At 37.7% G+C, this 27,390-nt stretch overlaps 1 long non-coding RNA gene across 2 annotated transcripts in view; it reads left to right on the top strand.

The window, feature by feature from the left end:
* LOC128803635 (uncharacterized) overlaps positions 1-27,390 on the top strand; it is a 217,797-nt gene that overhangs the window by 30,611 nt on the left and 159,796 nt on the right. Inside the window, exons 1-2 of one of the 2 annotated variants that reach the window (XR_008435787.1) lie at positions 2,388-2,509; positions 9,490-9,538. This is a non-coding gene — a long non-coding RNA (uncharacterized LOC128803635). Of the gene's footprint in view, positions 1-2,387; positions 2,510-9,489; positions 9,539-27,390 lie in introns of those variants that run through there. The other variant, XR_008435786.1, reaches the window with a different exon arrangement.

The raw sequence follows: 27,390 nt of genomic DNA, 5'->3' as shown, positions 1-27,390 counted from the left end.
TCTTCATTTATGACAATGTTTAAAGTGTCTATCCACCATAGTTTATCTGCATCCTGATCTTGTCCTGTCTTGGATATGTTCCTTGCTGTCTTGGATATGTTCCTTGCTGGCTTCACTGAGAACATCCTTCCCTTCCTGTAATTTTCAAATTTTGTCTGTTGAATTGGCCGTATTACCTTCTCTTCTGCCTCAAGGAGCTGGCAAAGCTTCACTCCAGCCTGTATTTTGCTTTTTATCTTGTACTTCTGTTCTTTTCCAGCCATGCTAAGTTCAGTGTTGTTAAAGTCTTGCTAGAGATGTTGCTGCAGTTCTACCTCTAGTGCAGGGCAAGGTGAGTTGTGAGTTCACACGGCAAACACCTTCCTTGCTGAGGAGTCACATTTTCTTTAGGGGGTCTGCAAATTCATCTTGTGATAAATATTTGTCTGGAGAGAGAGGGGAGAGGTACTGCAAAAACTGTTGTGTTTGTCTCACCTATCTGCCATTTTAAGATTTCAGACTTCTCAGGTGTAGGTAACTGCATTTTTTGTAGTAATTACACATTCTTTCATGGCATTTCAGGCATAAGGCAGGTCTGCTCTTCCATTTCAATTCTCATGTTAGACAGGAACGTTGACATTTGTTGTACTAGCCATTAGTAATTTCATTTGTAACCCATATTCATTTTATGGTGGGTTATTTAAGATCTTTTCCAGGATCTTTTCTAAAACTGTTAATGTACTTGAGGACCAGTGAGAGGTGAGGGTAGTTAGTGAGATTTGAGCTTGTGCGATGTGAATGACTTCCACTGGGTTTTGGTAGGAGGCTGTTGCACAGCTCATGGAAATCTGTTGGTGCCAACAGCATGTGACAGAACAGGCTCAGCTTTTACAAAACAGATTTTTTTTATTATTATTTTTTTACATTTCTGTTTAGTAATTTTTTTCTCCATTATCTCTGTTGAGGATACATATTGAATTGGAGATACCCAGCAGTGCCTTCAGTATTCACTGAAGGCATTCCCATGTCAGGAGCCAGACCTTCCACTCACTATTATATTAACTATAAAGGGTTGGGCTCATTATCTGTGCCTTTTGCTTTTAGGTGGGTGTATTCTAATTTTTTTTACTGATTGAGGAAGTTATCAGACCATGCAGTTTTTGAGACTATCCAGACTCACCTTCTGTGGCAAGGTGAGAGGAATCAAAGTTTTGGCTTAAGTACTGTGTCTAAGTTTAGGTATAAATGCTGAAAACCTGTAGGTGCCATGTTCAACTGTACAACATGCCCAGTGCTTCAGAAGCCTCTATTGATTTTAAATGTGTACGTGCTTTGTTTCTGTTGCTGCAACTCTTTGACTTTTTTTGAATTAGCAAATATGTGCCAACCTCCATGCCATAGGCCTGTTTCTCCTAATGCCCATGGTTTTTTAAGTCTCATATGCTTTCATATGTAAATTGGCTATCGAATTCCACCCTCAGTTTTAACCTGTAATAACTTCATTGCTTACAGTGCAATTTGCACTGGTGTCATTTAGATCAGAATCTGGATGTATGTGTGCTCTTATGCACATACGTAATGCCTGCTTTTTATATATAAAAATGCCTGCTATGTATATATATATATTTTTTAACTTTCTTTTTACAATTAAAGATGAGAGAGAGAGTCTGTTGATTAATTATATACTGATCAATTTTAGAGCACCTAACAGAGGAAAATAAATCATTTGAAGTAGTAGGTGGATTTTTGGAGTCATGCACACACACACACCCCTTTACAATGTATTCTGATTCTTTTCTGTCCCAAGCAGGAACTTTTCTTTTTCCCCAACTTGCGATTCTGAATTTTTTGTGAGCCTCAGATCTCATTTTTAGTTGACTTTGGAGAAAATGAAGGCAGAGATATTGTTAAAATAAAAAAAAAAAAGAAAAAGGGAAGACACCCCCCCTCCACTAAACAACTACCTCAGCCCCCACTTTTATACCACCAGCCCAAACATGGAACATATTTTAGCAGAAGTGCCCCAGCTCTATCATATGTGCTGTGCAGAGTCATCATGGCCATGGTGCATAGCTGAGAGCCGGAAAGCAAACAGCTGCTGTAGCCTGATTTGAGTTAAAATAGTGTCAGTGTTTAGTCTGGCGCAGTGCTTCAGGAGAGATTGGCAGCTGGGTCAAACAAAGTCATTCCATTGGCTCCCTTCCCAGTAAGCTTCTGCTAGTATTTAGGTACTAGTGCAGCCTAGGCCCCTTTTCTCAGGGATAGCCTAACATCTGACCGCACCCTCTTTGCTTTTTAAAAAATGCCTTTTCACTCTTTAAGATAAATCCTCTATTATACAATCTGCCACTAATTGTGTGTTAAGACTGTTTTTCTCTCGAAAGCTGATGCATCCTGCTCTCAACGTGGTTTAGAAAGTGGGCTGTTACAGTGCTGGATTAATAAAAGGGGCCTTTATGGTTTGTGAAAGAATATCTCTGTGCTTAGGCAGGAAACTTTTTGATCCACAGAAAAGCCAGACGACATCTAGGTAAGGCTGTGTATCAAATCTGCTTTTATGGGAGAGTGGGGCAGCGAGAGCTGTTAATTGCAATTGCTTCAAGTTTGCATGCCCATTTTGATAAGCTTTGTAGAAAGTTTAGGAAATAGCTGCTCCTGCGTCTCGAGCCCTTTCTCTCCTCCCTCCTCCTCACTCCTCCTATGCCTTTGCTGCTTCCAAAAGCTTGTAATGATCTGCTTAGTTTTTGCTGGAATCCGCACGGACGCTTCGCTCCCTTTTGGAGAGGGGTTTCTTGCAGAGGCGCAGAGCAAAAAAGTTCTGTGGTCGGACCCAAATGCTGTTAGAAGTGGAGTGGCTGGGGAGAATTTACAGGGAAAGCTTTCCACTGTTACAGACTGCCTGTGCAATCATTTAAAAGTAGTTGAAAACTGCTTTGAACTAACAAGGGTTTAATTACGGAAAAGTTTAACGTGGCGATGGAAGGAATATTAAGTAAGTTGTCTTTGTCTCATACTTTTTAATTTTAGTTGTTGCTTTAGCCTGTTGGGTCACATTTTTTGTCAGCGCTGAAGGCTGCCATGAATTGGTAATGAGGGCCCCTTTTTGCACATGATTTTGGCACTTGGCCAAAATCAACTTCCCAAGGCAAGCTTTCTCTAAAAGAACCTGAAGCATTTTTTTGTGATTAGGAATCATGTCTGAAAGCTGCCACAACCAGTTGTGTAGGCATGTCAAAATGACTTTATACAGTATATCTGAAGCATTCGGGGGGGAGGGTCTGTATTTTCCTCGTGTACCAAATTGTTGCTATTATCATTCTAAATTTCCGCAGCTTACGCACCTCCAAAAACCAGGCTACAGAGAGCTAAGGCATAATGAGGATCATTGGTATCTTTGTATTTTTCAACATGCCAAAGCAGCACTAATTGTCACATTTAAGCAAGATACAGTATTAGGGGTTGCTTAAAACACTTGTGGACGTAAAGCAGATGAATCTTTAAACTTTTAATCCCAGTAAATTATTCTCAGTGAACAGTAAGTAATGATATTTTTGAGAAGTTTCTTTGTTTGAATTGTGTAAGTGAAGCTTTTTGATATATCTATTTAAAAAAATAGATGCCTGGGTCCACTGGGGGGAAATTTGCAAGGAAAATCTTGGACGTGCCTTTGGATTTATCCCACTTCTTTGAAATCTGGGTATGGGTCTGATCTGCGAGACAGGGAACAGGAGCTGGGTAGTCCTTTGTTGTTAAAAAGAGGGAAAGGGGAGTTAGTCTAAACATTAGCAAGGAGCTGCAAAAGTTCACTTTTCAAGTGTGGTCAGTTCTGACATTTGTGGAGATCATCAGTGCAATAAATGAGTTATTATTCCTTGCTGATATTATATAAACAAGTTTGGCACTGTAAGTGAATACATTATTAGTGCACACTTGAATTCTGTGAATTGGAAATTAAAGACCTTCTATTACACACTGTGTATGCTCTACAGTGTCGTTTCCATGTGTATTCAATGTAAAGACAAAATTCATTATGCAGCACTTTTGCCAGGTATTTTTATTTTACATTTCTGCACTTGTGGCTGTAGCCGAGGAGTTGCTCGTTCCTTCCTATGTGTGTTGTTTATTTATAAGCAACACCATCTTTCGGCAGCAATATCGATATGGAACAGCCTTTTCGCACCTTCCCTGCCCCCTGCCCCCAGCCTCGATCCCTTTTGCTGCTGTTAAAATGGGCTTTGCAGGTATTGTCTTTCTTCTGTTAAACTGTATTTTCTGTAAGGTGTTGGGAGGGTGTGTGTGTGTGTGTGTGTGTGTGTGTGTGTGTGTGTGTGTGTGTTTCCTTTATTACATAATGCAAGACACAGCTACACTGGGAGAAAGCTCGAGCTTTACAGACTCCTCAGAATCGGTACTTTCATGTAACTTGGCTGGGAGAGTTTATTCATTGTTACGTTGCAGCAGGCTGAGTTACAGTACTCAAAAGCCTCCTGCAAGTTTAACTATAACACGTTGTATTTGCAATGGAAATAAGCAGACAAAATGAACATGTTGCAAAAGAATAGATGGAGAACTATAGTAAAATAAAACTCATATAACTTAATTGTATTTTTCTGGGGCTTTCGGAAAGCTTTACAACAGGGGAAAAAATACATCACTGTTGAATCCTATTTTAATGTAAGCATTGCCAGAAAATTATCATACTTGGTGCAAATGTAAATGTGATAATAGAATTTTTGCAAATCATTATGGAATTTATTTGCTGGTGCGTGGAAGTAATTTCTCCAGGGTTACTGAGTTAGGTACTGTTAATTTAAAATACGCACATACTCACCTTGTTACTGCAAAGCTAACTTTAAAATGTTTTACTCTGATATTCCTAGTTTTGCCTAGAAGGTTTTACTGGGAAATAATGAACACATGCTAGTGTACTACTCCTAGAGGTTTTCTTTTCTATTTTGGTTGGTGAAGGGTTGTGTTATAAATCACAGAAAGTTATTCTCCAAAAACTTTGTGAACAGTTTTTAAATCCAAAATATTTTTTTTTCTGATAGCATGACTGAAATGTAAAATCTAATATATGAAGCAACAAAGTTTTTCTTAAAAACTTAAAACATTATAAATTTGGCTTTTGATTGCAGACACCAAATTAACATTTTCCTTCATGAAGAAATCTATCGTCTACGAGCATGCAAAAAAGTCATGCTTTCATCAGATAAATCAGCATTCTGTATTCATAAGCTTAAAGTTTGAAATGCATTATGTTTTTAAATCCAAAATCAGTAGATTATTTTTTTCTTTATAATTAGGCTGATAAATAACTGGTTAGTTACTTTTCCTGCCTTTAAAAAAGGTGAAGAATATAAAGTATTCTCCATTGTGCTGTTTTTATTTTTAACAGCCATCAGGAATAATGTGTGTCTAATCTTCCTGCTTGGAGGGCTTTATGTTTTATGTTTGTTTGCAAACACATAATGAAAGAGTGCAATTATAAAGCTTAACTTCATTGTAATTTTGTATCTTAGATTTTGCTCCATAGAAATGCTGAAGTCTCAGTTACCCATTTCTGTGCAGTAAATCAATATATTTTCTATTCAGAAAAACAACTCTTGCTTTTTAGTTGATATTTTAATTGATTATTAGATATTAATATTTCATGTTTTAGTAGTGCAATGTAAGTGGTACATATTGTTATGCTTTTTGAATAAAAGTTACAAATGTATTTATAAAATACTTTCACCTATATGGAAGAAAAAGAACTCTAAACATCGTGGAACACTTTCAGTTTATCAAGAAAAGATTGCTCTTGTAAAAATAGCTTTATTTCTCAGTAGATTCTGCTGCGTGTTTTAAAACTTTGGGAGTGAAACAGAGCTGTTTTGTCTTATGGGTTTCTTAGTTTTTTGGGTTTTTTTTTAGCAAGGATTTAATTCATATAAACTAAGCACTTTGTTCTATATGTTCTAAATTCCAGCAATGAGATAAATAAATTGGTGGATTGGATGGAACATAATTATTGAATTTTGGCAGAACTTCAGTGAACTCTGCCATGAAAGATTAATGTGCACAGTGCGCTCTTAGATTCTAAAGTAACAGAGTAAGATAAGGGGACTGCATAACAGGCTCCAACCTTTGTGGTTTAGAGAAAATAGAAAACCATGGGCAAATGTTAACTTTTGGTATAAACTGCTAATGATAATGTTTTGTCAACTGGATGATAAAAACTACAGGAGTAGACAAGAAAATCCAATTTAACACAAATTCTCTTCATTTCTTTCTTGCTCTGCTTCCCATTTTTCAGTATTAGAATAGTCAGAGTTGCTCTGTGTTCATAGGAAAAGGAGAACAGAGCAGGCAGGGTACTTACAGTATCCAGTAATGTAATGTCCTGGTGGAATCCCTCCACATCTGCATGTGTTGTATGTCAGTTTTTACTACAGTCACGATTTTGTTTTGTGATTATGGTGCATTGATTTCAGAATACAAGTAAAATTGTACTGGCTGGACAAAGGCTACATGGACTCATAGTAATGGTTGTTATTCCCTCTGTCTCTCTACCAAACCTTGATTGTTTAAAACATTTGTTTCAATTGACAATTTGTGGTTATAATCACAAAATCTTATTCCTTTTGGCTTTTAAATGATTACTGTACCTAAATAATGTTTTAAATTGAGAACAAAGATGTGTTGTCCTGCCGGTCAGGGTCCCTCAGCAGGACCAATAGGATTGCAAAAACTTTTTAGTATTTTCAGTCAATTTGCTTTTGGGGAGAACAGGCATGACATCCACCCTGCTCTGGGGAAAGCGCTGCCGCTTTGCTGACTGCTCCCTACTCCTGGGAGCAATCCCTCTGCCTGCTCAGCCTCTCCAGCACCCTGAACCTAAGCCCACATGTTTTCTCTTCCTCAGATATGTGCAGCAGCAAGCACCAGCCCCTGGCCCCAGAGCTGGTTCCCAGGAGGGCTCAGGGACTGGCGGCACGGTGGGCAGGCTCCAGCGTGGCTGCAGACACAGGGGCTGCCTGACTGGCTGGGCATGGGGATGTGGCTCAATGCACCCAAAATGCCCGGAATCGGAGGCAGTGAGACAGGGAGGATACATGGTAGGATTTTTGCTCTCTTTACTCCTTGCTTCCAGACTGTCAACCTGCTGCTAAGGCTGTGTGCTCGGCTCAGTGTTTTAAAATGGCAGGTATCCAGAATCTTAGATATATTTCATGACTTCAAAGACATTTCTTCTCTCCTTCACGGCCACATCCTTAAGCTCATGATGACAGGGTTATGAGTGGGATAGTTAAAGAGGTATAAGGGCAAGGGACTGATCCAGTGCCCATTGCAGTCAGCAGAGAGAATCCCCCTGACTACATGTCTTCAGATTCCACACCCTGTGACCTGGCTGTTCTTCCCCCTCAATTCCCAATGGCACTAGCATGAATAGCATTGCCATCCTACTCAAGCAGCTTGCTTGTCTTCGTTGGCACTCCTCAAAGAGGAAGGTTTACTGAGTAAAAGGCTCGAATGTGTCTTCCTTGTGTTGTAAAGAAGCAGAGTCTGAGTGCTTATTTTGGCTATTTACAGTCCTTTCCCTTGTCTTTCTCTTCTTTTTGACATGGCTCTTGTTCCTGGCCTTGGTTTATCAATTCATATCACCATTTCAAGTGGAGTTCAATGTGTGCAGCTACCTGTCTGTATCCCCATTAAAATGCTGCATTTGTGTATGTCCATGATGAAATGAATTTATATTCTAGGCCTATTGTTTTGATAATCAGGCACATTTTCTTTCAATACGGTTGATTCCAAGATACTTTTATCTTCAAACAAAAAAGGATACTTTTATCTTTTTTATAGAACTGTAGAATGCTTCAATCTTTGTTTGCCCTATAAATGTGTTTAGTTGGAAAACCTTTAAAAAGTTATATTCAGAGTGTGTCTGTATTTTAAAGTAGACAATGATCCTTTTTTCTTTTAAGTAATTCACAGAAATGACCACTGCTTTTAGCAATGTAAAAATGTTACCACAGATAACTAAAGAATAGTAGTAGGAATATTGTGCCTTCTTTGCACGGCTAATACATGTGTTAGTATGAAGTGTGAAGTCAAGATACGCTTTTACAGCAGTGGGGCTGTGGGCTGTTAAAATACTCAGTCTTAGAATATTATAGATATTTTTGCAAAAGTTGTATATACGACCCAGTGAACACTCCCTATATAACTTTAATGCCTAATAGCGGACTGAATGTTGAAATGCCTACCAGGTGTCGCGTGTGAGGCTCTGGGATGCCCAGACAAAAAGGTGCCCTAAAGCAAAGCCTGCTGTTTCCTCTCTGCTGGCCCGGGGAGCCCTGCCTGCCGCAGGAGCAGCAGCTCCCAGGGGTGCCAAGCTGGGGGCACAGGGCCCCGCGGCCCCGGAGCAGCTGCGCGGAGCAAGGCGGGAGAGCGGAGTGAGGGCAGGAGCGAAGCCAAGGCACTTGTGACTGCACAGAGCATTTGTTCTGCCTGGTAGAGAGGGAGCAAGCGGCTGGTTTGGGATCTGAGCTCTGCTCTGAGCCTTTCTCTGAGCGGGGCCACTGTCTTTCAGCTGCCATCCCAGAGCCCTGGGCAGAGTGTGGAGAGGTTTTGTGGGCAGAGTACTGGGAGAAGGCTCAGTCCTGTGAGGGATCCTCTGCGGCTTCATGAGTTACAGCAAAATTTAACATCTGAACTATATGCAGAAAATATGAGACAGGTGAATGCGGGTTCTTAGGTCTATAACTATGTGGAAACCTTTCTTTCAGGCAATGGTAATGGATTATTAAGCAGTATAAATTCTAATGAAGAGATGATTGGGTGCTTTTTAAGTTACCTGCAGGTTGTGCAGGTCAGCAGAGCAAGTTATCCTAAAACATAATCTGTAAAATGGTGCACCTTGTGTTTTATAAATTTGCACATCCTGGTGTCCATTTCTGAGGAGTCTGTCCCTGGGCATGCCACATCTCCCAGGGGCTCAGTGTTACAAAAGCTTGACCTTTCCCATACACTGGGACATACAAAATCTTGCATGTCAACATTACAGTCTTCCAAAATATAGAAAGAGTGTTGTGAATAAGAAGAGTTTTGCAGAGATCTGGAAGTTCTTTTTTAACTGTGAGAAATGAGGAACAGTAATGTAAAAAAAGCTGTTCTACTTGGGCCGGGCAAGAGGGAGTAGGGGAGGAAGGTTTGAGTTTAGAAAACCCAACCAAGTCATGTAACTCACAATGTTTGCAACCTATGAAAATATTGATGACAGAACTGAAATTGTGTTATGCTGGCAGATCACAGCTGAAATTGCTTTTTGTGGTCTCAGAGCACGGCTGAAGCAGCAGAGTATTTGACTAAAATGCCGCTGTATTAATAGTAGGAAAGAAACAAGTACCAGAAAGGAATTCCAAATACTTACAAGGTATCTCATTTGGGGACATGCATTAGTTTGGTAAATTCCAATTCCCAGACTGGCAATAATGATTGTTACTGTATACCCTTTATGACTTTCAGAGCAAGAGAAGCCAACTTGAGGAGCATGCATATTGTGATACCCTCAGTGGTAAGTACCCTAACTGCAATCAAGTTTATTACATTTTTGTAGAGTGGAGGCCTTTTCAAGACCACACTTGATGCAGCTTAGTCACACAACAGCTTCAAATGGCATTCTGGAATAATAGGGCAGAAATGTGATACAGTCCATAATGAAAATCAGTGTAAAGCACAGGTGGTTGCAAGCATTTGTGTGGTCAGATATAAAACCTTTGCTATGGGTACAGGCTACTGCTTTCCCACTTGAGGAAAGTATAATTAAAAGTGGTTTCCAGATGTGCTGGCACACATCTGCTGTTTTTAAAAGAGAATTTTGCAAATACAAACTGAACTGTATTGCATTCATCGTTATAAAGCCGTTGATGGTTTTTCAGGTAATAAAAACATTGGAGGCATCAACACCCACTGTAAAATTGAAGTGTCTTTAGAAAACAGCATTTTGTGTTGACATTATGTTCTTAGGATTTTCTGTGAGTATTTCATAACTGAGCTGTGACAAATATGCAAAATTTTTCTGGGCAATAATTAACACATATTTCATGAAAACATGATAGTTGGTTCCCTGCTAGTGATTTAATTTTTTATCAGGTAGATGTAGCAAATTTGTATGATTTTGCTTGGGGTTTTTTTGTTTGTTTTCAGTGCAGTGAATAAATGATATTACAAAACATTAGGATTCAGTTTCTTTAAACAAATTTTCAAAATTTAATAATCAGGAAGCTATAAAAATATTTCATGTTGAAAATAGACCTTTAATTTCACTTCACACAGAAAGCAGAAAAAATTCTACTTATAGGCTTCCATGATGCATCCTTAGTTGAACTACCTGGAAGAAAATAAATCAGAAAAAAATTAGAAAAGTGATAGGCTTTAAAATATTGCTGAGAGAAGATTACAGATATTTTCTTTTTATTTTTGCTAAATAAACAACCTGTTTGTCCTAATATCACACTGATTTTGGTAAAGGTAGTATTTCCCCTGGAAATGTTGTTACTAAAATAAAATCCCCGTTTCAGAAGTAAGTTTTCGCAGTTCCAGAAGTTTTAGTTACTGCTACAGCTTGGAATAAGCACAAGGGAAGAATGTTGTGCCTGCCACCTTCTTACTGACTCTTCTTCTAGCATTGCAGAGGTACTCATAACTATGATTTTGAGTTGGTTCTGAAAAAAATGAAAGATGTGATCGACTAGTCTGAGGGTCTTGGACTATTGGCCAGGCTGCTAAATGATGAGAGAAGGTTTTTTAGGATGTCCTGTGTAATATTGCCACACCTCTCCACATATTTTCTTTACTTACTTCCACAGATGTGACTTGTAGGCTCCCTTTTTAAGTGAGAGTCTAATCCTTAGCAATTATCTTAGGGAAATATTGGCACTGAGTAAATCAAATGGATTTCTGGATTTTTCCTCTTAGTTGGACTCTTTCATACAGCAGTTGCTTTTTTCATTTAAACCTTTCTTTCCTGACTAAGCAGAATCTAAAATCTCTTTTTAGGTGTGTAAATGTCAGAACAATTTGCAAAAGATTTAGGCAGAAAAATGGCAACTGAGATCAAATAATTTTAATATAAAACTTAACATATTGTCTGTACTTAAGTTTTTTGATTAGCTTTTCTGTCTGACACCTTTTAAGTTCTTACGAAGGCATTGATGGATTCAGTGAGGGATGCACAAAGCAACCTTGGTAAAAAATTTCCCTGTGTGTTTGATTTCTCTGGAATAACATAGTAAGTTTCTGTGGTCCTGGTGCTGCTAAACAAGAGTGGTCTGGCTTTAACAATTTCATGCCTCTGAGACAAAGGGTCCAGATCAGCTCATTGCATCTGGTCTGTGAATGGGGACTTCTTGAGGATGTAATGAAATGGATGACAGTCAATAAGAAGGATATTAATAACATCATAGTGAAAATGCTGATTTCATCAAAGCTGCTACTACACCTGACCTTTTTCTTTTAATGCATATACATTGTGATGGCTATGGTATATTATAAATGTTCTATTGTGGCACAAAGACTTCAAATTTGTGCTTCCAGTGACAGTTTTACAAGGATATATTTACTAACACATACACATGCATTTAATATTACACCACATTTAAATCACTGCTTGCCCAGGAGGTAGGATTTTAGCACTGAGCCATTATGTTTGGGTATTTTTCTGGCAAAATGCCATTTGACATGAAACTTAGAAAGGTCTAAAAGAATACAGACATTCAGATGTGAAAACGTGCAAAATGAACACTACCTGGCACTTAAATTACACTCTGCTGCAATTAAGACTTGTTAATAGTCACTCCTCTGAACTGGCTGCTCACATCAGAGACCAGTCCTGGCCAGACCCTCACAGGTTTTTACATAACCATTTTGTGTAAAGGGCCAGTTTCTATAGAAGCTGAAGTTAGTTAGACAAAAGAAGTAGTTTACGGAAAAAAAGAAAAGATTTTTTAAATGTTTGGGAGGTTGATTCCTTGGCAACTGCAGAATTTTTTCATTATTCACATTCCTATTATTTGGAAAGTAAAATGCTGCCCTGAGTGGGGGAGATGTGGAAAAGTGCATCAAGGAGCATGAAAAAGGCAGTTCATTGGATGGCAAAGATCCTGCCCTGACCCGTAGACGCAGGAGACAACCCACCAAAGGTGTATCACCCCTCTAGGGCAGCAAAGCTGCCCATTGTAGCTCAAACTGATGAGGCACTGCTCCTCTGGGGTATAAACCTCTCCCAGACATACAGTACCATTCTGTAAGAGGCCAGGGAGGTGATGACTGAGGGTGGAGAATCTGTCACATATATATGATACCATTGCTGCTATGTACTGCCACTTTGGCAAGAATTTCCTCTTCTGAACATCTACATCCTTTTTTAGGGTAGTATTCCGGATTCAACAAGTGCAGTGCTCTCTATTTCACCCAGAAAAAGAATTGATAGTCCCTGCTTGATGCTGCATTTGATGTCTATTTAGAATACAGTTTTGTTTTTTTTTTTTCTTTTGGTTTTGTTTTTTTTTTTTTTTTTGGTTTTTTTTTTTTTTTTTTTTGGGTTTTTTTTTTTGGGTTTTTTTTTTTGTTTTTTTTTTTTGTCTTAGGCTTTGAACTGTTGATGTTAATATTTCCTTAAGATATTTCTTTCTATAAATCAGGAGCATTGCCAGCACTTTTAATGCTTCCCAGATACCCATCCTTCACCTTAAATTAAAGACTTCTGGTTGTGGCTTCACAATTAGTTGCCATAAGAATATGGTCTATAATGTTAGAAGTCTTGGCTAAGGCCTTGGGAAGACTATGATATAGGAAAAAAAAAAAAAAAAAGAATACTCTTTAATATTAAGACTGATTTTTAAAAAGTATGTTGAAAAAAATCAGGGAGGAGAAAGACATATTCAAAATATTGCTAAAAATAATCTTCAAATATTTTGATGAAATAACTTTACAGAAGTTGAAGGCAGATCAAAAAGTAATTATCATGTGTGTCAATATTTTTTTTAAGTTTCATAACTTCATGATCTCTGAAATAGAAAAAAAGATAGCTTATCATTTATCTTATAAATAAAGGTGAAGGGAAAAGTGAATCAGATCAATTTAAATATTTACTATTAGAATATATTGAAATATTTCGTTTTGTCTTGTTTTTCTACATCTATATTAGTCTTTGGGAGAAAGAAAACCAAAAAGATAATTTTGAACTTTAAACCAGAACTTTATAATCTTGAAAATATTTAAATAGAATATTTAAACAATTTCAAAACCCTCTCTGCTTTTTTAAATATAAGTAAATTTACACATTCCCTTGCAAATAACTTAATTTTTAAAGAAATAGCCTTTTTTGAGGCAAAATTGTCAAAAATATTTCCTGCTTACTCTATAATGTGACTTACTCTAAAATGTATATTTTGCACTTATTCAATAGTTGTGCTTGTGATTTTGTACAATCTGAAACATTAACAAATTATCAGTTCAAGATGTGAGTTTTCATGTTCATTCTTAGAAAATGAAGTACATGATAGTAGAAATGTATGGAAAATCTAGTTTCAAATGCTTTGACTGTGGATAAGCCTCATATGCTCATGGAAATAAGACCACTGAAACCATCAGAAGTGGTGTGCTTAGTGATTTCCTTGAGGCCAGTATGTGTTCCACCATTATAAATATATTATATGAGACCTGCACGCAGATAGTTACACTGCAAATCATCCTGATTTCAGCCATGCAGTAATTGCTGCCCTGAACTTTCACCTCCTTTGGGCTTTTCCCCCAATGCTTGGGAAACCTCTGCAGTGCATGTTTGTAACCAGAGCAGCATGAACAGCAGCAGGACAGAGCCCTTGGGACACCAGAGGGGTTCTCCAGGGAGGCCCCATACCCTACTGTCCAGCTGGGTGACTCTGATCACTTGCCTTCTTCCAATTGAACTGGGCTGAAATCCCTTGGTATTTTGCTGCTTCCTAATATCATCCTGTTGAAATGTTTCAGTGTTGTTTAAGGAAGGCTTAAAGACACAGCTCTTAGTAGGCTTGTCATTCAAAGTGATTATACTCTGATTTTTACATGTCTTGTGAAGGAATATCTGCTTTCAGCCAGAAATGTGAGCTCTGTGCCTTCTATTCTTTTGCAGGGTCATTACTTGTGGCAGTAGCACTGAAGACAAATATATCCCCATCTCTCCTGTCTTGCATAACTATTTCTATTGTTTTCTAATTGAGTGCTTCAGAGTTGAGGTTGTTTCTGATCAGTGCTGATTCAACTACTGGATGTACAGAAAAGCAAGTATGTTCTGAATATTATTTTCACTTTTGTGTGAGGCAACTAGGAGAGGCCTTTATTTTGAGCTACCCAGTCTCTTATAAAACTCCCTTCCAAGTCCAGGTGATTAAAGCAATATTGTATATCTCTGAGCAAAGAGCTTTAGCTGTTCAGGGGCAGAACATGAGTTTCTCTCTCTGTCAGTAGCTCAGTAAAAATGCATGTCTGTGCAGTGTGTGCAGTTGCTGTTGACAGACACTCCCTGTGAGCTTGGGACCCTGTTGGTAGTCTGGAGCATGATATCCCATTTTGGGCACTGGACAGCAAGAAAGGGGCAGAGTGGAGTGACAATAATCAGAGATCCTGAAGGTCTGATTTACAAGGAATGTTTGAATCAAGTGGAGTCATTAGCAAAATGTACTAGGAAGAACAAGAATAACTGGTGGTGCCTTGTGGACACGTAGAGGTTCCCTTGTGTTCTCTTCAGCCTGTCTTCCCATTTCCTCCACCATTTTCCACATTCCCTGTTACTTCACCCTGCCCACTCCAACACACACAGTTTTCTAACTTTTCAGGGGGAATTTAAGCACAGTGCTTCTAGCTGTTAAGCTTGTAAAGAGTTGATCAGGAAAATTTAACTTTCATTACAATTAACATCTCCTGTTCAGCAAACTGATTTCTATGGCAAGAGCTACTTTAGGGGATGACATTGTTAAAAGAAGTCTTTTCAGCCTTTATCATGGCTCCTATTTCCAGCTGTATTTCCTAGTGTAGTGCGGAAGTCCTTATCTAGCAAGTTCTGGATAGATGACAAAACAAAAACAAACCCAAAAAAACCCCCAAAAAAACCCCAAAAAAAAAGAAACCCCCAAAACCAAAAAACCCAGAACAACCCAAACCCTCTAAACCCTAACCAATTACAATTATAAATATTTCCGCTTCAGCATGGTGGCTTCCTAAGTGGCTAGGAAAGTGCCCATGGGAAGATCCTGTACTTCTAGAATAGCTGAAGATAAATTGGGATTTGAACATTGTGGTAATTTTGTTTGGATTTTACTTTAGCCTTTCCTTACCACTAAGTGAAACAGACATGTACAATGCTAAGAATGTGTGTCTAATGCTAAACAAATCTCTTTGTACATAAACCATGAGTACATGGAGTCTGTATTTTGCCAATGGATTCAGTAACATACTATAATTAAGATTTGAGAACACATAAATGACAAACCCTTGATAAAAATGGTGACCTGCAAAGTCTTAGTGTGTAAGCTAGAGCCACACTAGGATACTTCCTTTAAAATATGGTGGATATTGGACACCGAGAAATGCATCAAATGTCATCAAAGTTATGCAGATAACCTCTTGTCCAAAGTGCTCAAAGCAATGTTCAGATTTTCTCTTTTGATGTGAATGGGGGAGTTATTAGGGCAGAATATATCCTATAACATGATAATAAACACCTGCTCCTCCTGAGCAACCGGGTGTCTTCCTTACTAAGTCCTGACTGTTTACCTCAGTGCTCTACAAAGCAAATTTACAGACCCTGTTTGCCAGGAAGTTCTCAAACTGGAAAGCAAACATAGGATGGAGACAAAATACACCAGGGCATCCAAACCAAGTCTAGTAGAGCAAATAGAAAACATCAACAAAAATAAATGGAGTGAGGGAGCAGAGGGTGTGTTGGAGATGTTTGCTTTCTTGAAGAAAATAAAAAAAAAAAAAAATCCAATTTGCAGCAAAAATACAACTGAGGGGAAAAAAAAGAGTAAAAAAACCCCTCCAACTCTATGAAGGACAGGAAAGAAGTCAGTAAAGTAAAACAACATAATTCATGATGGAGTGAAGACCATGTGGGCTTAAAATATAGCAAGAAGGATGCTAGAAATAAAATTTAGGTACAAGCAGGTTTCATATTACCTACAGATCACTAGGAAATATGAGGTTACTGAGTAGAAGGTGTGCACAAGAATCTGTGTGTGCACTGAAAACTGGAGTTTTCAAAAGCAAACTGGATTTACAGTTAAAGACATATCTAGATAATATTAAAACATGACCAACTGATCACCAGATCCTGGTTCATAGTTGGATGTAAATTTAGAAAAATTAATCTTGTTGAAACTGTATAGTAGTGCCACAGAATGTCAAAGAGGAATCTTGGAAAGGATGTTTTCTAGTCAGTACCTGCTTATTTTTAAGCAGTGTAATCCACTTGAGTGGTGTGGACTTTGAAAATTCTTTTTTCTTTCAATCTTCTCAAGTAGAAACTTTTCCGTTTCTTTGGGTTTCAAAAAAAAAAAAAACAACAACAAAAAAAACAGAACAAAGAACAAACTATTTTCTTTCATGAACTGTTTGATTCCTTATCAGCTATAGCCTTCCCAAGTTTTTCCAGCTTTCTACTGCTGAGTTCAGCACAGGTGAGGTTTTTTTCAGGTGTTAGACAATACTATTGATGTTGCCTGCACCCTGAATTTTTCTGGTGTGTGGTTGGTTTGCCAAGGTGCTGAACATTTCTATTTGAACACCAAATGAGGTCAAAATTATGAAGCAACCAGTGCAGGAATGAGGCAGTAGGTCTTGCTGCTGCCCTTCTGTGCTGGGTTTCTATTTAACTCAAAGCATAATTTATCTTCTGAGCATAAAGCTGTTGGGGTTTTTTGGTTTGGTTTGGTTTTTTGGGTTTTTTTTGGTTGGGTTGGTGGTTTTTTTTTTTTTGGTTTTTTTGGTTTGTTTTTTTTTTTTGTGGCAAACTGTTATTTTTATATTGCTTTTAAAAATCAAGATGTTGAGAAGACTTGTTATTGCCAGAAAAAACTCACAGCGGAACAGTATCCAAGGAATCAGAATTAAAAATCTGAGTTTACAGTGGGATTTGCATGACACAAGGGTGTCTACAATAGATGTCATGCTTGTGATGAGAATGTAGAAATTGAGGAGCAGAGAAGGAAACAAATAGAGGTCTGTTGTGACCAAAGTTATGAAAGAGAGAGGAGGAGGGGACACCACAAGGAGGTGGATAATCCTGGGTAAGATTTCAAAGTTTTCAGAGCATACCCAAATCAAACCTCTGTGGTCTCTGACATTTTGCCTGTTACAAACCAGTGCAACATTCCATCCAAGAAATGTATGTTGAAAATGTGTTTTAAACTGGAATACTTCATTAGAGTGTGTTCCTGAGTAATGAGCCAGTAAGGGGTGAGGAATTACTCAGCCTAGGAAGTGATTATGGTGGCATGGGAGACTGATGATGTACAGCTCTCAGACCAGAAAAACTGGTGGATGAAATTAGAAGTGAAATTGCTGCTTTACTCTGTCTCTGAGGTGGCATTTCTGTAAAACAATAAAACCAAGATTTTTGGTACCAAGAACATGAAATATGCTTCCCCATGCCTGCCAAATCTCAAGTTAAATGTCAATATTGCTTTCAGAGATAGAATTTTTAAGATGTCCTGTCGTGAATCATGTGTCATCTTACAGAAAGTCTTCCAGCCAGAACAAAGTAATTTTCCCTCTTATACACAATATGGGTAATGAGACACAACTGAAAACAGGAAAAGAGCTTTCAATGGGAAATATAGGAAATACTTAAAAAAATATTTAGAAAACAGAAGAGGAAGCATCAGGCCCATTATCCTAGAATTAAAGTACTAGTTCAGCAGTTTTCTGTTTATTTTCTAGTTATGAACATTGGTTTCTGGTTTTCTTCTTGTGAGCTATAGGCACATAAAGCCTCAGTTAAAACAAAAAAAAACAGACTGATTTTTTGTTCTGTTGCCTGTGTAACAACTGTTCTCTTCTCAGCAGTTTAATGTGATATCACATTAGTAAGAAAAATGACCTATATAAAGATTGTGTGCACCATACCCTGGTGGAAAATACGCCAGAATAAAGTTGAAAGGATTTATTTCCAATGCGCTAATTGAGAAGAAGTTAGGAAGGAGTAGTGGTCTTGTTATACAGATGATTTTCATTTATTTGGGTCTGCTGATTATCAAACACTTCAGACTTTACCTCTGACAAGACAAAAGTGGTATCAAAGTGATTTCCACCACCTTATTAGCAGCGGGAAAGCAAAAGACCTTGGTGTTAAATTAAGAATTCAGGTTTGAAATAAAAAATTTCTGTATATAATTCCCATGGGTTTTTTATGAGATTTTTTCCCGTGTTTCTCTGTAACTTACTGATTTATCTACTGCTCTTACTTTTGTTTTTCTTTAAAGCTCAACCTCCAAAAGAACAGTGCATTTAAAATTCAGCATTAAATTAATAAAGGCTTGCCAAAGATTTTGCTAATAGTGGTTATGAAGCATAGCTTTAGGGTTTTTTCAAATAAAGAAGTGTCATAAGGCATTTCTGTTCAATTAAGTTATTCAAAGTTTATGTTTATGCAGGTAATTAAATAAGATCCTTGTGTGGTTTTCTTGCAGTGCTTTAGTTCAGCTCAGTCTGTCTTTGCTCACACCACACAGTATTTTCTAACATTTTGAAATCATTCTTTACTCTTATAGTTCAGTTGTAGCTTTTCAAAAATTTGCTGTGGTTTCTAGGATAAAAAATTTGCTTACTGTACCTTCAGTGGAGACAAAGAAGTAGAAATTAATAATCATTAATTGAAACCTTTTATGTTGTTATATTTTTCTCAGGTACCCATTCTTGGAGAGTCTGGTGTTAAAAGATCTGATGTTAAAAGACAGTTCAGAAAATGAGACAATTGGAATTTACTTTTGGAAAAGTCTCTCTGTCCATTGATGGGCATGGAAATGTGACTTCTTAAATAAGTAAATTAGATACCAGAAGCCGAGCTATAGGAAAATCATTGTCCTTTGTTTTGAGCTCTTGTAAAGTGTGCTATTAAGCTTGAGGAAAATTAGAGGAGGATTCTCATAACTGACCTGAAGCAAATTTCAAAATTCCCACCTCACTCTCTTCTCCAAGAGTTGAAGTAGTGCATAGTCTCTTTATGCTTTGAAGTCTACATTGCCTTTTATTAGAGACAGTCTTGCATGACTCCAAACAATGACCTTCTATATTTTAATCTGGGAAGAACAAGTTCTCTGTCTCAGGGAACACATTGCCCCATGATATTTGCTGAAAGTTTATACATAGCAAGGTTCTCTTTTATGTATCTTGGCATGCATTTTAGTTTTATTCCTGGAGACCAACTCCTACGTCATTATAACTTCTATTATAAATCTGAGAAAATGTCAATATTCCATCTGAGGGACTATGCGAAATGCAGAAGTTGGTTGTGCTTTACACATACAGTGCTCATCCTATTAAGGATGCAAAGGCAACCATTTTTGTGTGTTTCAAAAAATAGCCCAAGCATATAAAATAAGAGCTGAAAAGGAGATTTGCACTCAAAGGATTGTCCTTTGCTCTTTCCACATAAAGTTCATTCCCACTTTTTTCTGCTTATTATGAATACACAAATGGCATCCTGCAAGCCTTCTTGCATTTTTTCCGAATGCCAGTCAGATAATACATGAAGAGCTCTTCTTCATATCAGAGATGGGACTGGAGGTGAAAACCAGACGTGGTTGGAATTGCCCTTGTGTAGCTGCAGAATGACATTTCAGAGCCAGCTGGCCTCATTGGAACCTGGGAGCACATTTACAGCATCTTTAGGCAGCATCTCTCTCTAGGAACAGTGTTTCTCTGGTTTTTTGAAAGAACCTGTTTTATTGTGTGTAAAAATTTCTAGGATTTCATTACTGTGGTATAAAAATTGAGTAATTTTTCTTTAGGTCTGCAGGTAAAAAAAGTGGAGCTAAAAAACTCTAACAGGTACAGGTTTGGGTAAATAATTCATTATAAACTGAAATTTGCAATTGCTAAATCACCAAACAAACTATATAAAAATTTTTGAGTGGCAAGAAAATTATTGAGCCCTGAGGTGTGTAAATACATTTTTATATATTGCTTTAGCAGTGTTTTCTTGACTTTTTTTCTCATAAAAATCAGTGGTTTTGAGTCAGTTCAAAATCTTGGAAGGCAAATCAGCACACATTTTGGGAGCTGAATTTCTAAATTACAATGTCATGCTGTGTCTGATGGCTTTCAAGTTGTGTGGAGCTGATATTTACAGGTACAGGTAGGGCAGTAGATAGCTGTGCTAAGTTTTCATAAATCCTATAGCAATAATTGAAGCTGATCTGCTTTTTCATGCTAAACATTGTTCTGGGATTACAGTATATTGAGAAACATTGGCGTCATAAGCAGTCATGTGTTTCTAATTCAGCGATTTTAATTACAGGAAATTTAATGATAATGAATAGTAACAAAAAATGAAATAAAAAGGAAAAAAAAAGACAAAAGAGAACTTAGTTTCCATCCCAAGAATAGAAGCCTTTTGGTAATAAACTGGTGGCTTTACACTGGAAAATTCATTTGTTTTACTTAGAGCATATATGCTAACTGTTAGCAGCAGTCTTTTATTTTTGCTTTCCTTTTTATTTTCTCTTTTGTTCCCTTTTTACAGCTACAAATATCCATTTAATAATTGGGAAAACATGATGGTAAGGTGTGATCCTAAACAGGAAGGCAGCTAGTGCCTTAAGAGTTTGGTAATAGGATATCAGATTTTGTCGATGCTGTAAAATCAGTAATAAACTTTAGGCAAGATTTTGGCCCTGCTGAACAAGAGTTTTGCCATTGATACCAGTAGAGCCCAGATTTCACTGCTGGGATGTGATAAGTAATAGCTTGAGTCAGAGACTGTGGCAAGCAGAGGAAAGCTGCCTCTTTGGCTTGTCTCAGCTGAAATGTTTGTGGTCCCTTTGTCTATATTACAGTGGGATCCAACCTCTGCCACTTGTGCCTTTCCCTGCAGAGAATTTGATTATGGACCAGGCACAAAGATATGTAGCCTTCCATTGGGTTGGTTTCCTTTTGTTTTCCAAAAGTGGTGGGAAAACTGTTTGAAGGAGTTGCTGATGCTTTGTCCTCTCTGCTTTAACTTTTAATAAATAAGACTTTGGTATCCCAGTTTTGTAGGACGTCAAAGAATGAAATAACTAAGAAAGAAATCTTCAGCAATTCGCACCAAATTGAGCATAAGGATGATAAAGTGTAGGATCTTAGGCCTGGAAAACTGACCAGTTAAAATACCAAATGATCCAACTATAAATAGAAGACAAATTCATGCTATTGTTGGGGAACTGTGGAGGTCATTTGGTCATGGTGATTAATTTGGCCAAGAGCAGCAGTAGCCTATATTAGACAGATTTCATTCAAAATTACCTTTGTTGTAGAGCATAATCAATTAACTCTGGTGATCCTCATGTCAAATGTTATAGCTGATGAATCAGCTTTACCTAACCCCATTGGTAGATTTATTTATGGGCTGCATATCCTGACAACATACATAGATTTAGGGCATTAAGAAAAAAGTCAACTGCTAAATAGCAGTTTGTCTGGTAGGCACTTTTTTGGAAATAGAATCATCCCATATCAAAAATACAAACTTCCAAAAGACTGCAAATTCCAAGTAGTGTCTGACAGTCACATTCTTAATTTTTCTACACCTTCTTTAAAAACATCTATTGAATTAATTTTGAAATTGACTGCAACTTCCTTTTAACTTCAGTGTAATTCTACTTCCAGTTTAAAAGATGTTTCTTCATAGCCCTTCTCTTGGAATGTTCAGTAGCAACAAAGATATTAGAAACTTTAAATATGGTAAAATTTTGAAACCTGTTTTGTAGTCCAGAGTGTTGTCTGAAGAACAAATGAAAACCTAAAGGGCTTACTTTTCACACTTGCAATGCCTTAGGTTTTAAAGAAGTCTCAGTGCTTTCCTTTGAAACTTACAAAAAAAAAAAAAAATCTGATATTTTTAAACCCCAAGGATCTAATCTGAATCTCACCCAGTCATTTCTGGTTTCTCTGTGCATATTTATAAGCAAAGATCAGGAGACTAAGATAATAAGAATTTCTGCCATCTTTCTTTTTAAGTTAGAACATCTTGATTTGTTTCCTTATTTTGTTCTTGGTGTCATGCCCTCAACTGCCTGCTAAAAATTAACCAGAAAGATGGGAAGGCATGTTTGCAAGCTAATGAACTTTAGCCATTTTAGTTTCTGATGTTCAAATACAGCACATTATGTTCATGATATGTGTACAAAACTAATGTGATACAGTACAGAAGACGGAGCCAGGCTCTTCTCTGTGGTATTCAGTGAAAAGTTGATAAGCAATTATATTTAAAGTCAACTTGAAAAAATCACAGCTTTTTACCTGGGGATGGTTAGCATTGCAGCAGGATGTTCAGAGAGACTGTGGAGTGTCCATCCTTGGAGATATTTAAGATCTGATGGACACAGCCCTGAGCAGCCTGCGCTGACTGAGCCTGCTCTGAGCTTAGCTGCCCCAGTCATTCTCCAGAAGTGCCTTCCTGCCTCAGTTTTCTGTCTGAATCTATAATATTGTCTTGGCTAATGTAATAACTTTAAAAAATGTAGGAGATTGTACGCTAATAGTCTTACAGAAACATAAATCAACCAGATTCTGAAATTGTATTAGTTGTACTTACATGATATAAAATATGTTGATAATATGTATTTTGGGTAGTATTCAAAGCCAACCTTAAAACAGAACTTGGTAGCTCTGTTTCTAAATTAAAAATCAAAGTATTTTTGCTGTCATCATAAACAAGAGGATTCTGAAGAGTAAAACCATAGAAGCTGAAAAAGCAGAAAAGTCACAATGTTAATACTGTGTTTAAAACCATGTCCTAGAGGCAGACATTAACCAGCTGAAAAACACATAAATTAGGATTTTTTAACATGCCAAGTTGCACAAATCATTCATTAAAATTGATGAATGTTTGCTTTCTACTTTTTTTTTTTTTCCTTCCATTAAAAGTGTGTTTTCCCCTTGAAGCTGCCCCATTTTTTTAGGAGCTGCGCTCTGTCCCTGATTCTGGAAACTTGGGTGTGCATTTATGTGAAGAGCTAAAGATTTCAGTGGGGTCCAAGTGCAATACGATGATGTTGTTAACAGATTTATTTTCATACTGGGATAGCACTCAGAGCCTAAGCCCAGAGCCCCTCACTCTGTTAGGCACACTCAGAACAGAGCAGGAGACTTTCCTGCCCAAGGAGTTTCTCCTCAAGCACACAGTCAGGGTGAACTCCCCAAGAGCTTCCGTCATTGCATTGGTATGCTCCACCTTCCCCCAGCTTTCTATAGGGCACTTTGGGGAATATCTTTCCTTGGATTAATTATAGTTTTTTTTAGGGAAACTGTTCTTGAAGGTAAAAGGTATACAGAAGAGAGGAAAATAAATTAAGGAGTGGAATTGTGACCCATTTGGAGCGTCAGAATGAGCAGGTGGAAGAGTGTGTCTGATATCTGACACTTGGATAGTGTATTTGCATGCCAAAAACTGTTTTAAAAATTATTAATTGTTATGTACTTGCATTAGTTGATAATGCAAAAATTCCTCATTTCTTTTTTTTTCTTTCTTTTTTTTTCTTTCTGAATTCATAGGCACTATATGTTGATAGCTATGAGAGACCCGGTCTCTAAAATGGTGCCCTTTCACTGCATCATTAGCTAATGTCCTCATCAGCAAACAAAGAAAAAAAAATCCCAAATTTATAAACAGTTCTTTTGCCTTTAAATTAGCATTGCATATTTAGATGTGTTTGTTTACTCTTTTTTAAATTTTATTTTTAACTATAGTTTAAAGCAATAAACCAAAGCTTTGAATAGCATACACGGACATGTTTTAATATATTCATGAGTGATCAAAATACAGTACAGAAATCACATATGCTGCTCTGTTGCAACTTTCAAGGTTCAATCCATCATTCTGGAACCCAGGGGGCTGAGATTTGACATCCTGCCTAGAAACCATACTTCAGATTGGCTGGAACCATGCCATCTCATGTTCAGGTTAAAAGAGCAGCTGTAATTTGTCTGGGTAGCACTTTGACTATGCACAGCAAATTGTAAAACCCATTTTCAGGAATAAACTGGAAGATAAAATAGGTCCATTTGCTTCATTTCCTGATTCATACAAGATTTTCATCATTTTGATACAATACCACTTGGAGCTTGATCTTGCAATGATGTAGATTTCTGTAACAATTTTTCTCAGATTAGCAGTTTTATTTAGCCTATATACACTATGTAGAAGATTTCTCTTTTGACATTTAGTAGAAGCCTTTTTCTATTGTTCTTTGGAACTGAAAATATGAGAATAATTTCATAGTAGGAGTTAAGTTTATATGTGATTGCCACAATAAATAAACCCCAATTGTACTCTTTTTCAGTTGTAAATACCAGATGTGAAAATACTCTATCCTGTTCTCTTTTTTCCCCTTTTATGTCTTAGTGTGGCTTGCTTGCAAGGGAGTAGCAAATGTAAGTGATCCCAGCAACACAAAGATATGCCTTTTATATATATATATATATATATATATATCTAATTTTTCTTTATGGCTTTGGTTTCTAAATATTTTATATTTCAACATTTAGTGTTTGCAAGTGTGACTTGGTCTGAGCAGCAAGAAGGGAAGGGAAGGGAGTTTTCTGTGTAATTTAGGACCCCAAGAAAACTCATCCCAGGACAGACTTTCCTCAAGGGATTTGCCAATGAGCCCAGCTGTGGGCAGCCGGATCAGAGGTGGCCCCTCTCACCTGTACATGGAGGCTGTGGGTTTTGTTTCAATTCTTTTTGGATGTTGCACAGCTTGAGTTCCAGCTCTTGATTTTTATAGAAGTCTGCAGAAGCTTTGTGTGCCCACAGACTGTAAGAAACAGCTTTAAATACCATTCTACTTCAGTAAACAAGTAATGGCTCGACCATTAAATAATTAATCACCTCTGAATCCTTGGTACATTTACTTCAGCCTTCCTAAAAGTGTCAGATTGTTGGGTTTTCCTTTTCACAGAGCCATTTCTCTACCTGCATCTCTACTTGGACTTCTCTCTTTCAGCTCCACAGACCTCTCTCTTTTGGGGTATGTTTTCAAGCCTTGGAGTTTGCTAAAACAAAAGGAAAACCCCCTGTCACTCTTCCTAACCCCTGTGCCTCAGCTCTGAGCTGAGGAGTCCCATTCACAGACACCTCTCTGGGTGCTGCCCATGCACCACCATGGTAGCACCACGGAAGGCTCTTTCCCTTCCCCTTCCCTCAGTACCACGGGGCTTTTTTGACACTGTTGGCAAGACGCTTGTCTCTGTTACTCCATTGTTGTAGCTCAGCCTACCCTACTGAAAATAAATTCTTGCAAGATGCTTGTTTCCTTTAGCCCTTTGAAAATGCCTCAGGATTAAGAATTTATGCAGCTACAGTGTACTTGTATTAGGCATGTAATTTCCTGGGGTAGCCAAGCCAGGGAAAATGAAACGTGTTTCTGTATATTCCATCTCCCCCTACCACAGTGAAGCAAGAGCAGGCTGCAGGGTAGCATTGTGCGTCTTGGTGGCCACACAAGCACTCAGTATTCACTGGAGACTTGGAGGTACGACAGCTGCATATAAATATGCATAGTTGGAGAGATCCGTGCTTGTGCCTCGTTCTAGGGCTGATTGGCTGTGGTGCTGCCCCTGCAAATCAATGAGCGTTTCCCTCGTCTATCAGCTGCTCCCTTGCTTGGAAGCAGACAAAATGGTTAAAACACCAGCAGCCCACAGAGGGCTCCTGAGTGAGGGAGACTTGTTTGCTACAGCACTCAAAACATTTCCCTGAATCTACAGTAGCTCTCAGTAGATGAATTTAGCACTCAGCAGATTAATTTAGCTCACAGTGTGCTGGATTTAGAAAGAAAAACTAATATAGATGAATACATTCTGTTCAGCCAGCATATTTTGTTTTGCAACAATACACATGTCTTATTTGAACTGCAATCTGGTTGGAAAGCATTTTGCAAATGGTGCATTGGTCATAAAAATGAGTCATGCTTGCTCATTTTTTAAAAAGCTCTCATCTACTGTAGATTGAGGAAAAAGGTATTGAGCAATTCACTGGAGAAAGTACTGGAATTTCAGCCATCTCTGATGAGCTCTGGGCAGTTTTTAAGGTAGACTTTCATACTGTGTTGCAAAAAGAGTAGCAGCTTTCCCTTTGTTACCTGCATATCTCAGTATGTGATGTGCACCACCCTGCTCTTTGTGGCTTGGCTCATCTGCCTTGTGAGCAGGGTTTCCTTGAAAGGATCTGCAGGCTGGAAGCTGAAGGTATATCCAATGGCTGTTGGAAAGAGCTCGAGTAATATAAAATCAAGATACGAAATCCATTGTTTCATGACTTCATTTTAACCTTTAACTTTCTTCCTTAACCTGGAACATGTCACAAGGAAAGAAGGACTAGATTGCTTATGGGTGATAACAAGGTGGCTACTTGCTTTCAATAATAGTCATGTTTACTATTTCAGGAGCTAGGAAATTTAATAAAAAAGATAAAGATATAAACTAAAAATATATAAAAAAATCAGGAGCTGATGAGATCATTTGAACAACTTTATTTCAACATAAAATAGTCAAGGAAATGAAAAGAAAAATGCTGTGATATGACAAGCTGGCTTTTAAAAATATTATCCTCAGTAAATTAGTATCTTATAGGAAAAAGTATCTCCCAACACAGCTTCCAGAGCTTTTCTTGACAAAGTATTTCCACTACCATCAGCAGAAGGATTATTATAAAACATTCTTTCAGTCTCTCAACATTTTTAAAAGGAAAAAAACCCACATTAAAGAATGGCTTGAAGAGCAAATAACTCCTCTCAATTGAGTTGGTGCTATACAGTGCAGATCTAATTTACTTGGGAGATTCTCTGCTGTTACCGTGATGACTGCTTTATAGTAGTGATTCCCAATCCTATTTAATCAAAGGACTACTGAACCTTTTGGAGAACACAAACCAAAGATCTTCCTCTTAATGATAGTGCAGTGGTTTTCTTTTACCAATAGATAAAAATGAAGCAAAACTTTGGAAGCTCTTTGCCCACTTGTTTGTGTACCGCCTTGCATGTGCAGAGATATGCATATGTTTTCTTCTCTGTTTTTAAATCCTACAATATTTTTGAAGTTTATCTTGTGATATCTTACAGGCTCCCAGCAGCTTTTAGTCAGTATGTCGAGTGCTGCAAGGAAGACCACAGAAGGCTGGAGGCC

Source organism: Vidua macroura, chromosome 2 (genome assembly GCF_024509145.1).
Source record: "Vidua macroura isolate BioBank_ID:100142 chromosome 2, ASM2450914v1, whole genome shotgun sequence".
NCBI lineage: Eukaryota > Metazoa > Chordata > Aves > Passeriformes > Viduidae > Vidua > Vidua macroura.
The sequence above is the reverse complement of the archived record's forward strand: the minus strand, read 5'-3'. Positions and strand labels throughout refer to the sequence as shown.